This window comes from Zophobas morio, unplaced genomic scaffold, assembly GCF_036711695.1.
Source record: "Zophobas morio isolate AGI-343-1 ecotype UQ-CSIRO unplaced genomic scaffold, CSIRO_AGI_Zmor_V1 ptg000017l, whole genome shotgun sequence".
Taxonomy (NCBI): Eukaryota; Metazoa; Arthropoda; class Insecta; order Coleoptera; family Tenebrionidae; genus Zophobas; species Zophobas morio.
Window position 1 is genome coordinate 3,284,704 of NW_026972122.1, and position 16,143 is coordinate 3,300,846.

Genomic DNA, 16,143 nt, shown 5'->3' on the forward strand with positions numbered 1-16,143 from the left:
GCAACTTACGGAAGTTAGTTCGGCCTTATTTCTTCGATAACTCCGACCATTCGTCTAGAGTCGCCAACTAGAAAATTTAAATTTTTTGGATTTAAAAAAGAAATGATTTTCATATAGAACAGCTCTAAACTCTTCTCCTGTGACCATAAACACCCTAAATTTTTTAAAACAGCACGTCGGAATCTATTTTCCTCATTTTTTTTTTTTTGGGAATTTCTTGACAATGTCCTCAAAAGCAAAAATTTTCAAAATACCAACGAAAATTTCGGCCACTTTTTGATCATTTTCGAAACTTAATTAAAGACATTTTCTTATAGATTTCAAAGTCAGTTTCGACCTCATTTCATCGATAACTAACATTTTTCAAAATCGCCGACTCGAATATTGCAATTTTGGTTTTTGAAAAAAGTTAATTTTGAACTACATGTAGAATATTTCTAAAATCTTGCCCTGCGATCTTAACACGCTATATTTTTTAAGTCAGCACCCAAAATCTACAAGCATCACTGAATTTTTTGGGAATTTTTCGACAAATTTTTCAATAAACCCCATATGAAAATTTCGGGTAATATTCGACAATTTTGAAAATTTAACTGAAGAAATTTCTTTATATATTTAGAACTGCAGAAGTGATAATCGGACTCATTTCTTCAATAACTTTTACTATTTTTCCATGACCGTCCACCGGAATATTGCAAATTTTTGTATTAAAAAAAAAATTGACTTTCACATCAAATATTTCTAAAATTTTGCCTTGGATCCATAAATATGTTATATGTTTGGAATCGACACGTCGAAATCTATATCTTCGAAGTTTTTTGTAATTATTTTTGACATTTTCAAATGCAAAATTTTTCAACTGACGAAAATTTTTATCAATTTGCGACCATTTTCCAAACTTAACTAAAGACCTTTGCTTATAGATTTGCACCTACAAAAGATAGTTTCGACCTCATTTCTTTGATAACTCCTACCATTTTTCTAAAATCGCCCATTGGAATATTGAAATATTTTGGATCTCTAAAAAAATTGATTTTCAAACCGAATATTTCTAAAATCTTATCCTATAAACACGCTATATTTTTGGAATCAGCAGCCCGAAATCTATATTCCCGAATTTTTGGGATTTTTTTGGACAACTTTCCCAAAAGCAACATTTTTCAATAAATATTTGAAAATTTCGGCCAATTTTCGACTATTTTCGAAACTTAAATAAAAACATTTTCTTATAGATTTGAACCTATAGAAGTTAGTTTCAGCCTCCTATTTTCTATAACTTTTGCCATATTTTTGTAGAATCGCCCATTGGATAATCGCATTTTTGGCAAATGTTTTGACAACTTTTTGAAAAACAAAATTTTCCTACCCTTTTACTAGAAACGCATATTATTTTACATATTTTAAATAGTCACTTACGTGACTTCATCAAAATTTTGATGGGGATAGATCGACACATTATGATTAGCTATTTATCAGACTGATGAACAACGCAAAGTATGTGCTAAATAACAAAAACAGATTAATAAACTAGAAGCATAGAAGCTAAGGATAAACAAATAAATTTTTGTTTCAAAGTGCGCCCAAAATATTAGGTCCAGTGGTTTTTGTTTTTACTTTAATAATAATAAAAACCTCTGGAAAATTTACACTACTGGACATAACAGCTAGTTATGAGCATGGTAAGAAGGCATTAATAAATTATGACCGTCCATTTCTGTACACAAAAAAGCTTCTGAATGTGACCTAATAAATTTTCATTTTAAAGAACCAGAGGTAGACAATGAAGGAAATTTCGTAATTTTTTTCAGACTTCAAATTATGTAGCGTAATTAAGTTTACAAGCAATTAAGTTTCCACATGCAACAGGTAATATCAAAATTGCAATTTTCAACAATTTCTTGTGTCATTAATCACTCCAGCCTTCCGCCTGCCCTTATTACGGAGAACTTTATCAACAAACGAACTTATTACGCCTTCTAAGCTCTCCAAGCTTCAGCCATCTCCACTTTGATCTAATCTTGAAATGTTCATTTCGCCTTTGCGATTCCAGTTTTTCACAAACCATGAATTCCCCGGTCACCGAGTTGACTTAGTCGAGTGTCCCAACTTTCCCTCCACACGCAATAAACTTTTTTAATAAAAATTTCTCCAGCTAATTTCCCAGACAGCAAACTTTAAGATCCGAATTAAAGCCAAAGCCATCGGAGCCCCAACAAAATAAAACACGCTTTGGATGCCGACACGGAGCGAATCTCTCAAGCACTCTCAAAAACTTGGCTATAAAGCGACCCTTTTCGGGACTTCCTGAAGGAGCCGTCCCGCAGGAGCGCATCCATTCGCATTTGCGTATGAATCCCAAGTCGCCAAATGGATAATTTAATCCTGAAGGACGCTGAATATTTAAGCGATTTTGACGCGATGGAGGTAATCTTCGCAATTATCGACTTTTAATTCAGAATTTCGGTGCGAAAGGGAGCGAATTAATTTGTTCGGGCGGGCTGCGAGTTTCTTTTTCCCGCTTGGAAAAACACACACGGTGCAATTAACCTCGAATTTAAAATAATATTTGAAGTTTTTCCGGGCGGTATTTGCTTTTCATTGCACTCGGGTCTGCGAAGAGGTTGATTTTGAGTTATTATATCGGCTGTAGTTAGCAAATGTTGTTTGCTTTGAAACTCGACGAGTTGTTTACTCGAGGCGTTGTTATTAGGAGAAAGAGGGACTTATGGAGGTTTCTGGTGACTAGAAGGAAGCTTTCGTGTAAGACGAACGGAATTTATAAGCTTTGAGCTGCGAGAATACAAAGAACTTTATAGGTTACGGTTACAATACGTGGAGGGGAATTTTAAAAATAATGAGGATGTTGCCCTCTTAAAAGAAAAATCAGAAAATAAAAGATTGGTCGAAAGCTTGTCATCAGATTGAAACATGTGTAAAATGAAAAGTTTACCTGAAAAATTGCTTTAACCCACGGTATCAGTTAGGGACTGATTTGAAAACGACGTTCAACTCGGGCACCAGTTTTTACCTTGTAAAGTTGAATTTTTATCAACATTTTTGCAAGGACACGTGTATGAATTTGGATGCTGTGTAGTACTTGCGATGATAAGATTGCTTGTGGCAAATTATATACTCCCTAAGAACATAGAGGGCGGGTGGGCTTAGGTAGTATTTGTTAAAATAAGATTGATTTTGATAAATGACTAAACAATATTAAGAGTAATTACTGGAATGAAGATTAGGTGGGTGGGCGGGGCTAATACTTGCTTATAAGAGATTCTACAGGAAAAGTTAAACTTAGCCCCGCCCACCCTCCCGTTCTCTCATTTTTTCTTCAGAAATTAAAAATAAATGTTCTAACAAATACGTAGTACAACAAAAAATTACGACTAATTAGTTACAATTAGTATTTGTTAAAATAAGATTGATTTTGGTAAACGACTGAACAATATTAAGAGTAATCACTGGAATAAGGAGAGGGTGGGTGGGCGGGGCTATTAGCTTGCTTATAAAAAATTCTGTAGGAAAAGTTAAACTTAGCCGCGTCCACCCACCCGTTCTCTCATTTTTTCTTCAGAAAAAAGAAATAAACGTTCTAACAAATAAGTAGTACAACAAAAAATTGCGACTAATTGGTTACGATTAGTATTTGCTAAAATAATATTGATTTTGGTAAACAATATTAAGAGTAATCAGTGGAATAAAGAGGGGTTGGGTGGGCGGGGTACTGCTTGCTTATAAAAGATTCTCTATAAAAAGTTAAACTTGGCCCCGCGCACCCACCCGTTCTCTCATTTTTTCTTCAGAAATAAGAAATAAATGTTCTAACATATAAGTAGTACAACAAAAAATTACGATTAATTAGTTACGATTAGTATTTGTTAAAATAAGATTGATGTATGTAAATGACTGAACAATATTAAGAGTAATCACTGGAATAAAGAGGGGGTGGGTGGGCGGGGCTATTGCTTGCTTATAAAAAATTCTGTAGGAAAAGTTAAACTTAGCCCCGCCCACCCACCCGTTCTCTCATTTTTTCTTCAGAAATAAGAAATAAATGTTCTAACAAATAAGTAGTACAACAAAAAATTGCGACTAATTAGTTACGATTAGTATTTGCTAAAATAATATTGATTTTGATAAACAATATTAAGAGTAATCAGTGGAATAAAGAGGGGGTGGGTGGGCGAGGTACTGCTTACTTATCAAAGATTCTGTATAAAAAGTTAAACTTGGCCCCGCGCACCCACCCGTTCTCTCATTTTTTCTTCAGAAATAAGAAATAAATGTTCTAACAAATAAGTAGTATAATAAAAAATTACGATTAATTAGTTACGATTAGTATTTGTAAAATAAGATTGATTTATGTAAATAACTGAACAATATTAAGAGTAATCACTGAAATAAAGAGGGGGTGGGTGGGCGGGGCTATTGCTTGCTTGTAAAAGATTCTGTAGGAAAAGTTAAACTTAGCCCCGCCCACCCACCCGTTCTCTCATTTTTTCTTCAGAAACAACAAATAAATGTTCTAACAAATGAGTAGTATAACAAAAAAATTACGATTTATTAGTTACGATTAAGATTTGTTAAAATAAGATTGATTTTGGTAAACGACTAAACAATATTAAGAGTAATCAGTGGAATAAAGAGGGGGCGGGTGGGTGGGGTACTGCTTGCTTATAAAAGATTCTGTAGGAAAAGTTAAACTTAGCCCCGCCCACCCACCCGTTCTTTCATTTTTTTCTTCAGAAATAAGAAATAAATGTTCTAACAAATAAGTAGTACAACAAAAAATTACGACTAATTAGTTACAATTAGTATTTGTTAAAATAAGATTGATTTTGGTAAACGACTGAACAATATTAAGAGTAATCAGTGGAATAAACAGAGGGTGGGTGGGCGAAGCTACTGCTAGGTTATAAAAGATTCTGTATAAAAAGTTAAACTTAGCCCCGCCCACCCACCCGTTTTCTCATTTTTTCTTAAGGAATAAGAAATAAATGTTCTAACAAATAAGTAGTATAACAAAAAATTACTATTAATTAGGTACGATTAGTATTTGTAAAATAAGATTGATTTATGTAAATGACTGAACAATATTAAGAGTAATCACTGAAATAAAGAGGGGGTGGGTGGGCGGGGCTATTGCTTGCTTATAAAAAATTCTGTAGGAAAAGTTAAACTTAGCCCCGCGCACCCACCTGTTCTCTCATTTTTTCTTCAGGAATAAGAAATAAATGCTCAAACAAATAAGTAGTATAACACAAAATTACGATTAATTAGTTCCGATTAGTATTTGTAAAATAAGATTGATTTATGTAAATGACTGAACAATATTAAGAGTAATCACTGAAATAAAGAGGGGGTGGGTGGGCGGGGCTATTGCTTGCTTATAAAAAATTCTGTAGGAAAAGTTAAACTTAGCCCCGCCCACCCGCCCGTTCTCTCATTTTTTCTTCAGAAATAAGAAATAAATGTTCTAACAAATAAGTAGTACAACAAAAAAATACGATTTATTAGTTACGATTAGTATTTGTTAAAATAAGATTAATTTATGTAAATGACAGAACAATATTAATAGTAATCACTGAAATGAAGAGGGGGTGGGTGGGCGGGGCTATTGCTTGCTTATTAAAGATTCTGTAGGAAAAGTTAAACTTAGCCCCGCCCACCCACCCGTTCTGTCATTTTTTTCTTAAGGAATAAGAAATAAATGCCCTAACAAATACGTAGTACAACAAAAAATTACGACTAATTAGTTACAATTAGTATTTGTTAAAATAAGATTGATTTTGGTTAACGACTGAACAATATTAAGAGTAATCAGTGGAATAAAGAGGGGGTGGGTGGGCGGGGCTACTGCTATGTTATAAAAGATTCTGTATAAAAAGTTAAACTTAGCCCCGCCCACCCACCCGTTCCCTCATTTTTGTATTTAGAAATAAGAAATAAATGTTATAACAAATAAGTAGTAAAACAAAAAATTACGATTAATTAGTTACAATTAGTATTTGTAAAATAAGATTGATTTATGTAAATGACTGAACAATATTAAGAGTAATCACTGGAATAAAGAGGGGGTGGGTGGGCGGGGCTATTACTTGCTTATAAAAAATTCTGTAGGAAAAATTCAACTTAGCCCCGCCCACCCACCCGTTCTCTATTTTTTTCTTCAGAAATAAGAAATAAATATTATAACAAATAAGTAGTATAACAAAAAATTACGATTAATTAGTTACGATTAGTATTTGTTGAAATAAGATTGCTCTATGTAAATGACTGAACAATATTAAGAGTAATCACTGGAATAAAGAGGGGGTGGGTGGGCGGGGCTATTACTTGCTTATAAAAAATTCTGTAAGAAAAATTAAACTTAGCTCCGCCCACCCACCCGTTCTCTAATTTTTTCTTCAGAAATAAGAAATAAATGTTCTAACAAATAAGTAGTATAACAAAAAGTTACGATTAATTAGTTACGATTAGTATTTGTAAAATAACATTGATTTATGTAAATGACTGAACAATATTAAGAGTAATCACTGAAATAAAGAGGGGGTGGGTGGACGGAGCTATTGCTTGCTTATAAAAGATTCTGTAGGAAAGTTAAACTTAGCCCCGCCCACCCACCCTTTCTGTCATTTTTTTCTTCAGAAATAAGAAATAAATGTTATAACAAATAAGTAGTACAACAAAAAATTACGATTAATTAGTTACGATTAGTATTTGCTAAAATACTTTATAAAATAAAATTTTTTCTTACTCAGAATGTCGCAGAGTAAAGACGTGTTTTCGGGTCTCCCGACAATACCGTGTAAGAAGTGCAAAAGTCTGCCCATTACAGGGCTTAGATGTGTTAGATGTGGTTCTCTTAGCCACCCTAGTTGTGTCAAGCTTCTAAAAAATGTCAAGATAATAAGTGAAACTCAGATTGTTTGCTGTGATAGTGATGATGGCATGTCCAAAAACGAAAACAACTACTTGACTCCCCAACCAGTTGATGCATCAAGTATTAATAATAGTGATAATGATAACATCTTGATGTTAATCAATGTAGCAATGCAACCTTTGCTGCAAAAAATCGAAATGTTACGTAAGGAAGTATACGACTTAAAGGAAAACAACAAAGATTTGGTAAGACTATTAACTAATAATGGCAATGTTCCGAGTTTTGCCTCAAAGTTTCCATCAAAGCCCATTTCTGCTGATACAAATAAGTGTAAATACGAGGATTTGAATAAACCGGATCCGTCATTGAAAAAACAGATACCAGTTATAAGAAATGTAGATAAAGCGTCCAAAAGAAATGAAGATAACGAATGTATACAAAAATCAGCCGATGATACAAAACAAACAGAGCAAACTTTGGGGTCCTCTGATGAAGATGGACACTTTTTAGATACCGAAAAGGAGAATCCGTGGGTTGAGCCTAAACGTCGATCAAAGAACAAGAAAAAACCTCAATTTTCAATAACTGGTACATCTCAATATAACGCAGATGCTGGGAACAACTTCAAGTCCACATATGTCAAAAAAGCTTGGTATTATGTTGGAAAAGTGAGTCAGGAAACGGATATAGATGCTGTTAAATCTTACATTTGTGACAAACTTTCATCAGAAGACGTTACCGTGGAAAAACTTCCAGTAAAGGGTTCTTATCAATCATTTAGAGTTGGTGTATTGTTCGCCTTTAAAGATGTGCTTTTTAAAGAAGAATTTTGGCCGCAAGGTGTGACTGTGAGACGATTTAATTTCGCTTCTAAATCTTTTTTAGTCAAGACTATCGCATAAAAATTGGGGAAGGATCTATAAGCATGCCTTTAGACAATAAGGATAAGTACCATTTGGAATCTGTTAGTACCTTAATAATTTATTACCAAAATGTTCGTGGTCTACGGACAAAAGTACAGTCTTTTTACGATGAAGTTTGTGCATCTGACTTTGACTTTCTGTGTTTAACTGAAACATGGCTGTCTGCTGATGTTGGTGATGCTGAGCTGTTTCCAATGTTTTACAACGTTGTGAGATGTGATAGAGCCTTTGCAGCTTGCGACTTAACAAGAGGTGGCGGTGTGTTACTTGCTGCTAAAGTCCGCTATCAGCTTATACCTCTTAATGTATCGTCAATAAGGTCTGTGCTTCCTATGATAGATTTTACCTGCTGTAAAGTGAAATTAACCAATAACATAAATATTTGTCTTTGTGTAATTTATATTCCTCCACATTGTCCAGTGGCTGATTTTGAGCTATTTTTTGAAATGTTAGAAGACTTCCTTATTGTGCTTAATGATGTCGACAAATCATTTCTCATTGGTGACTTCAATGTGCATTTCACTAACGAGTCGGATAATGATAGAAGGCTTATTATTATAAATAATTTTATGGAATTTTTTAATTTCACTCAGTTCAATAATATCCCCAATAATCATGGATTTATATTAGATCTTGTATTTTCTGATTTAGTATGTGGTGTTAGTAAATTTGATGAAGCATTTGTACCTGTTGACGCACATCATCCCTGCTTAGTAATAAATTTGTCTTATGCACATAATCACTATAAAGAGTTTATACCAGATTTTATACCCCCTACATATAATTTTTCAAAAGCAGATTTTGCTACTATGTACAAAATATTCTCAGAAATAGACTGGTCCTTGTTATATAATTGTTCTGATGTTGATGATGCGTGCAATATTTTTTACGATTTAATTTATTCCACATTTGATTATACAGTCCCGTATACTGTTTGTAAACACGACAAGGGATACCCTATCTGGTTTACCCGTTCAATAATTAGTAAAATCAAATTAAAAAATAAGGCCCATAAAAAATTCAAGTTAAGTAAGCAATCTGCAGACTATGAGTATTATAAGGCACTAAGATCTCAAGTAAAAACGATGATAAGGTTTGCATATGAAAATTATATTAGCAAAATTGAAGGTAATTTAGTTTCAGATCCTAAGACATTTTGGAACTACATTCGTGGTAAAAAAAGTCACACCAGGATACCTGGTCAAATGACATATAATGACTCTCAACTTGACAATGCTGATGCTATTGTTAATGCTTTCGCCCATTTTTTTCAAAGTGTGTATATTGAATCAAATTCAAATTCATGTAACAAACCATGTGATAAGCAGTCAGGTGAAAGTTTCCCGAATATCGCTGTACATTGCTTCTCTCTGTCAGATGTGCGTCTTGCCTTAAAGCAAGTTAAAAATAAAAAAACTGCAGGATTAGACTTGGTACCAGCTTATATAGTGAAAGATTGTTACAATATTTTTTGCGAACCTTTGCTGCATATTTATAATTTAATCTTGAAAACGTCAACCTTCCCCTCAATATGGAAAAAAGTTAAAGTTTGTCCAGTATTTAAAAGTGGAGATCATACTAATATTGTGAATTACCGACCCATTGCTATATTATCGAATTTTTCAAAAGTTTTTGAATCTATTCTTTATAAACACTTATATGCACAGGTTAAAAATTTAATTTCCCCTTGTCAGCATGGTTTTATGAAAAAGAGATCAACTGAAACTAACTTAGCTGTACTATCACAATATGTTGCCGAAGCTTTGAACCAGCGTGGCCAAGTGGATGTTTTGTACACCGATTTTCGGAAGGCTTTCGACACCATAAACTTCCTTATACTCATTAAGAAATTAGATCACTTTGGGTTTTCGGGAGGACTGTGTAATCTGTTTCTATCGTATCTTTCTGAAAGAGAGCAACTAGTTGTTTATCAACAGAGTAGATCCTTGCCATTTTTCGCCACGTCTGGTGTACCACAGGGATCCAACTTAGGGCCCCTGTTGTTTCTACTGTTTATCAATGACCTTAGTGACATAATGGATAGTAACAGATTGTTCTACGCAGACGACTTGAAATTATACGCCAAAATTGATTGTTTTAGCGATTGCTTAAATCTTCAACATGATTTAGATAAAGTTTATAACTGGTGTTGCGAGAATTGTCTGTTTCTGAACATTGGTAAATGCAAGGTGATATCTTACAGTCGTAAAAGGCAGATTACTCAGTTTGACTATAGCATTAATAATGACTTAATACAACGTTGCTCGAAAACTACTGACTTAGGTGTGACATTTGATACTGAATTTACCTTCAGGGAACATATTACCATTAAAATTAAGGAATCATGCCGTGTTTTAGGCTTCATTTACAGAAATTGTTCTGATTTTAGAAATAGAAACGATAGTTTGAAGACCCTATATTACGCTTTGGTGCGTTCTAAACTCGAGTATTGCTCTCTAATTTGGTATCCTGTGTACTCCTATATGGTTAAAGGGATAGAGCGTATCCAACGTAAATTTCTGAAATTTCTTTATCGCCAACGTTTTGGTTATTACCCTCATAGACACTTTGAGCATTCCATCCTTTTGTCTATCTTTGGAGTATTGTCACTTGAAACAAGGAGGGTCTTATCATCCATTAATTTTGTATATAAGTTAAATAATTTTTATATTGACTGTCCCCTGCTTTTAGATTATCTTAATTTTTATGTGCCTCGTTTATCGAGTAGAAGTAGTCGCACGTTTTATTGCACCTTTAATAGAAGTAATGCCCTAAAGAGATCGCCTATCACGGTTGCTTGCTCCAACTTTAATATATTTGCGAAAGATTGTGACCTTAACTTCGATTCCTTAAAATGTATTCTAGGTAAAGCTGTTCTCGAGTTTAGCAAAAAATAGTTTATCTTTATCTAATTAGTTTATATATTTTTCTATATGTTTTTGTGCGCATCTGTACACTTATTTGTTTATTGTTTTTTATATATGTATTTTGTATTTTTTTCTTTTGCCTACTTGTGGCTTATGCTGTTTGGCAAATATATATCTATTATTAATATATATCTATTAAAATAAGATTGATTTTGGTAAACGAATGAACAATGTTAGAGTAATCAGTGGAGTAAAGAGGGGGTGGGTAGGCGGGGCTACTGCTTGCTTATAAAAGATTCTATAGGAAAAGTTAAACTTAGCCTAGCCGACCCACCCGTTCTCTCACTTTTTCTTCAGAAATAAGAAATAAATGTTATAACAAATAAGTAGTACCTATAACAAAATATTACGGTTAATAAGTTACGATTAGTATTTTCTAAAATAAGATTGATTCTGGTAAACGACTGAACAAAATTAAGAATAATGAGTGGAATAAAGAGGGGGTGGGCGGGCGGGGCTACTGCTTGCTTATAAAAGATTCTTTATAAAAAGTTAAACTTGGCCCCGTGCACCCACCTGTTCTCTCATTTTTTCTTCAGAAATAAGAAATAAATATTATTAAAAATAAGTAGTACCTATAACAAAATATTACGGTTAATTAGTTACGATTAGTATTTTCTAAAATAAGATTGATTCTGGTAAACCACTGAACAATATTAAGAATAATCAGTGGAATAAAGAGGGGGTGGGTGGGCGGGGCTACTCCTTGCTTATAAAAGATTCTTTATAAAAAGTTATACTTAGCCCCGCCCACCCACCCGTTCTCTCATTTTTTTCTTCAGAAATAAGAAATAAATGTTCTAACAAATAAGTAGTACAACAAAAAATTACGATTAATTAGTTACGATTAGTATTTGCTAAAATAAGATTGATTTTGGTAAACGACTGAATAATATTAAGAGTAATCAGTGGAATAAAGAGGGGGTGGGTGGGCGGGGCTACTGATTGCTTATAAAAGATTCTATAGGAAAAGTTAAACTTATCCCAGCCCAGCCACCCGTTCTCTTATTTTTTCTTCAGAAATAAGAAATAAATGTTCTAACAAATAAGTCGTACAACAAAAAATTGCGACTAATTAGTTACGATTAGTATTTGCTAAAATAATATCGATTTTGGTAAGCAATATTAAGAGTAATCAGTGGAATAAAGAGGGGGTGGGTGGGCGGGGCTACTGCTTGCTTACAAAAGATTCTTTACAAAAAGTTAAACTTGGCCCCGCGCACCCACCCATTCTCTCATTTTTTCTTCAGAAATAAGAAATAAATGTTATAACAAATAAGTAGTACAACAAAGAATTACGATTAATTAGTTACGATTAGTATTTGTTAAAATAAGATTAATTTATGTAAATGACTGAACAATATTAAGAGTAATCACTGAAATAAAGAGGGGGTGGGTGGGCGGGGCTATTGCTTGCTTATAAAAGATTCTGTAGGAAAAGTTAAACTTAGCCCCACCCACACACCCGTTCTTTTTCTTCAGAAATAAGAAATAAATATTCTAACAAATAAGTAGTACAACAAAAAATTGCGACTAATTAGTTACAATTATTATTTGTTAAAATAAGATTGATTTTGGTAAACGACTGAACAATATTAAGAGTAATCAATGGAATAAAGAGGGGGTGGGTGGGCGGGGCTACTGCTTGCTTATAAAAGATTCTTTATAAAAAGTTAAACTTGGCCCCGCGCACCCACCCGTTCTCTCATTTTTTCTTCAGAAATAAGAAATAAATGTTCTAACAAATAAGTAGTATAACAAAAAATTACGATTAATTAGTTACGACTAGTATTTGTAAAATAAGATTGATTTATGTAAATGACTGAACAATATTAAGAGAAATCACTGAAATAAATAGGGCGGGGCTATTGCTTGCTTATAAAAGATTCTGTAGGAAAAGTTAAACTTAGCCCCGCCCACCCACCCATTTTCTCATTTTTTTCTTCAGAAATAAGAAATAAATGTTATAACAAATAAGTAATATAACAAAAAATTACGATTAATAAGTTAGGATTAGTATTTGTTAAAATAAGATTGATTTTGGTAAACGACTGAACAATATTAAGAGTAATCACTGGAATAAAGAGGGGGTGGGTGGGCGGGTCTATTGCTTGCTTATAAAAGATTCTGTAGGAAAAGTTAAACTTAGCCCCACCCACCTACCCTTTCTGTCATTTTTTTCTTCAGGAATAAGGAATAAATGTTACAGCAAGTAAGTAGTATAACGAAAAAATTACGATTATCGCTTTTTCAACTGCATACGTTCTATTAGTTCCCATTCTCAGTTTACAAAAGAAGATATAATTCACTTTCGACCAGTGTTTTAGATTTGCTTCAAGAGGTGTGTCAAAAAAATTAATGAAGGAATCAATTTATTTTATTGATTAAATCAGGAATGGATCTCTCCATTTTCCCAGAAAATTTTGGGAATGCAATTTTGTTATTTTCCAATTTCCATTTTACACTAAATAAAATAAGTAAGTCAGAGAAATTGAGAAAGGAGGTGGGTGGAGCTAAATTTAGGTTCTTTCTAGTTTGATGAGCAAGCAGTGGCCCCGCCCACCCTTGTTCGTTCCAATGATTATTCTTAATATTGTTTAATCCTAGTTTAGCAAGTTTTAGCCCCGCCCACCCATCCTTTATGTTCTTAACGAATATGTTATTTACCAAAATCAATGTTATCTTAACAAGTACTAGCCACCATTTTTGAACCACGTGTTTAAGCAAATCAAAAAAATACGAATGCAATGATAAATCACAACTAAAACTCATCATATTTTGCACATTTTGGGTAGAATTTACTCGGCCAAATTTTGAGGTCAAAATAAAATTGATTTTGGTAAATGACTGAACAACATTAAGAGTAATCACTCGAATAAAGAGGGGGTGCGTGGACGGGGTTATTGTTTGCTTATAAGAAACCCAATAGGAAGGTTAAATTTAGCCCCGCCCACCCACCCGTACCCTCATTTTTTTCTTCAGAAATAAGAAATAAATATTATAGCAAATAAGTAGTAGTAATTAGTTTTCCATTCTCACTTTACCAAAGAACATATAATTCACTTTCGACCTATTTTTCAGATTTTCTTAAACAGGTGGCTCAAAAAAATTAATTAATGAATCATTTTATTTTATTGATCAAATCAGGAATGGCTCACTGTTATTTTTCAATTTTTATTTTACACTAAATAAATTAAGTAAGTCAGCGAAATGAAGAAAGGAGGTGGGCGGGGCTAAATTTAGCTTCTTTCTAGTTTTATGAGCAAGCAGTGGCCCCGCCCACCCAATTCTTGTTCGTTCCAGTGACTATTCTTAAAATTGTTCAGTCCTAGTTTAGCAAATTTTAGTGTCAATCGCCGAATGACGTTTTTCGAGTTTTGACCTTTCGAAAAATTGGAAAATTTCACGAACTGAATTCTGCAATGTCATAACCAAACTGGTGGAGGTTGTTTCCAAGATATCGACCAGTTAAATGCGACGAACTTATTTATTTGTCAAAACTGATGCAACCTGATGTTTTCCCAGAGCTGTTTTCACAATCCATTAAGCTTTCTCTAATTCTAAAGAGAAAAAACTACTACGCCACTGACGGTTGTGTGAGAAGGAAGTCATTTCTCTGCATTTATTTTATTTAATAAAAAGGACTTTCAGAAGCACTATGTTCCAAAACAGGCTTAATTTGTTGGGGTGTTTGTCATTTGATTAAAAGCGTCCTCGGTCCATTTCCGACTTTAATGAAAAAGTAATTAACAAGTTTGGTTTACAAAAAGCGGAAACAAAAATAGAGTAACATTTTCTGATGTGTTTTCGAGTTGTGCTGTTGTAAAACGTCTCACTCTTGTTTATTTAAATTTTATATTTTTATATTTGAAGATATATCCGGCGAACAGTTAATTTCATGTTTGCTTGCCTTTTCATGGTCCCTAGAGTGTGAAAAAATGGGTCCTCGTTTCCCTGTCTGTCTGGCGAGTATCCGTCTGTGTCGATATATGTGTATTAAACAGATAATCTTCGAAACTACTGGACCGATTGTTGTCAAATTTTATATGTAGGAATATCGTGCAGATGGTAAAACCAAAATTTAATTTTTTTTTTTTTTTAATATATAGTTTTCTTTCAACAACAGAATGGCTAAACATGTTTTTTAATTTTTGGTTTCCTTTTTACTTGATAATTATAGGTTTTTTTTAACATAGTTTTTTTTAAAAAACATGTTTTAGATGGTAATTTCTTGTAGAAAAATAAGAATTTTGCAGTTAAGCTCTGGCCCCTGGCTGCCGACGAATAAAAAGATTATCACAATTGAGATAGGGTGGGTGGGCGGGGCATATATTTTGTATTTCTTTTTCTTAATGGATGCTACACATTTCCCTGTCAAGGTACATTATTCCAAAAAAGTAACATCTCAAATGCGAGCGTAGCGAGCACGTTCAGGGTGTTTCAGTTCCACAGATATTAGCGGTCACAAATTATTTTTAAACTCATATTTTAATGACAACTAAATTTTTCTTAATAATTTAGCTTCGCAAGGATACTAACGAATTTTTTTTTAATAACACCTGAACGTGCTGCTTCTTTTTCTAAATAATTTAGTATCAAAAAACATTTACAAATGAACGGCTCCTTAGTTTTTATTGTAATAATTCTCGAGATCTCCCTTGACAAGGTAAATTACACATTGCGTGTTTATGCTACATGGGCTGGATTTTAAAATATTCTGTTTGATTTTTTTTCTTTTAATAAAAAAATTTACGATATTTCAATTGGCGATTCTGGAAAAATGATAGGAGCTATTGAAAAACTGACACCGAACTAGTTTCTGGAGATCGAAATCTGTAAAAAAATCTTTAGTTAAATTTAAAAAATTGTCCGAATTTTTCATGGGGGTTAATAATGTTGATTTTGAAACAGGGGTACTGAAAAAGTTTACAAAAATTCCAAAAAAATTCTGGTATATAGATTTCGTCGTGCTGATTCCAAAAAAGGGTTGATATAAGCAGCAACAAAATTTCAACTTAAAAATGACTTAGTAATTTGTGTAAATTTTAGATGAATATGGAATCGAACGAAAGACGTTTTTAAAATATTTGAACTGAACGTCTGCAGCGCTATAGTTTTATTTTGTGGATTAACTTAACCTTAATGAATATGATACAAGCTCCAATAGCAATATTAGAACTGACAGACAAATTTTGATTAACGATTTACCATACTTCCAAAACCCTTAAAATATTTGCAAGATTTAACAGCATTCGGTTTTTGCAATTTCAAAATTAAATAGTAAAATATCGTTATACAATTTTGATTTTTTGACAAAAAATCTGAATTCCAAGCTCAAAGCTCAACACGGATTCATAAATCGCACATTCAGAATTATGTAATAAGATTAAGAAATCATTTATTTAGC